A 1,691-nucleotide genomic window follows, 5' to 3' on the forward strand; every position below is an offset into this window, starting at 1 on the left:
AATATGAAATGATGAATGTCCCGTATCAAATGCATATATGAGATCAACTACTGATAAACTTTTACGTTTCGCATGCTTAGTTGTGTAGTGACAACCCTCATAAATCTAAGTTAAAAGGAAAATTAAAAACATTATTCTCTGATAAATTTATACTAACTTCATTACAACAAGTTAGAATGACTTTTTCTAAAAGAGAACTTAGAACTATGTGTATTGAAGTAATATTAAAACATTTGTAAGTTGTATTCAAATACGGTGGTGCATATTACTAAACGCCAATGAAATTCATAATTTTGTGTTGTATAAATTAGTGCCTTCGATAATAAAAATTCGTCATTATGCTGATAAATCACATAAAAGGGGCACTAGCTGTCAAATTCATGTTCAGCGATTTGACTCAAATTCTCATTTGTTTTATTACATACTAAAACGTATATCAAAATTATAATCAGTCGGAACGAAACAGTTGACATAGAGTGTACTCGATAATATATATCAGACTGTCGTGTGTATTTTAGTCTAGACACTATCTAATTAACCTCTGAATACTGCCGACGATCACATAAACCGATATAAACATAAACATAAAAATTAATAGATTGCGATTTCGTGCAATTGGATTTTTATAGGTCTGTTTGATTTCATGATATATGTTAAAAATAATAACGTAGTTAACGTTTGTACTTGAATAAGAATGATTTTTTTGTGGATCGGAGCTGTCAACGAAATGGTTCACTTTTGTCTCGCTTTTGTGTTAACATTGCTGAACACGAATAATGCATGCAATAACAATCTCTAGCTAATTGGTTACGGTAGTCTAGATCAAAGGTATAGATATTTCTTGCGATAGAATTTTCTTATATTTTGCCAAAATGAAGATATGACTATGCTCTTTTCAAAAATATAATAAAAAGTATGGGTCACAGTGCTATTTTCCAACCTATGAGTCGTTGAAAATTGCCTAAATTTGGTTAGATTGTTCATGAAAAACGCATTTGTGTGCAAACACAAAAATCTAGGAGATAGACTTTTAAAATAAATATGTTTTTAGAAAAATGGTGTCGCAGAACTTGTTTTATTGCTACAAGTAAAAGTCCAGTAGATATTTTTTTTACTAAAAGAGTTATCTCCCCTTAAATTATTTGAATTTTAAATTGATTCTAAAAACACAAAATTCGATATTTGTTTAAATAGTTTGGTTTATACAATAAATCACTAAGTCGTCTTTATGTAAATAAAGGGCCACTAGCTACGAGAAAAAACGTATCTTTAAAAAAAAAAGGGCACTAACTACGAGAGAAAAATGTTATTAGAAACCCAATGAAAATAAAAATAAGAATAAACAACGAGCAAGGAATAGCTCCTGCCTTTATACAGCAATGGTAGCCGTGCCATGAGTTGTATTCCTCCAAAGTGATTTATTCATGGGTATTACTGTATTAGAGTTTCCCCTGATACACACCTTCACGTTTGACCCACAAAACATCTTATTCCTTTCTATGTTTTATCAATGTTTTATACTGTATAAAATAAGGCTTTAACCGAGCAGTTCTAAACCCCTTCTCTCCAAGATATTCAAAGTTTCTTAAATCAATTCGACCGTTTTCTATTCTATAGATCTGCTTTTTTTTACTACTCCTGTGTGTTAAGCTATGACATTATCTAAACTGTTGATTCATTTATTCATGTAG

This window comes from Mytilus edulis, chromosome 13, assembly GCF_963676685.1.
Source record: "Mytilus edulis chromosome 13, xbMytEdul2.2, whole genome shotgun sequence".
In the NCBI taxonomy this organism is placed as follows: Eukaryota; Metazoa; Mollusca; class Bivalvia; order Mytilida; family Mytilidae; genus Mytilus; species Mytilus edulis.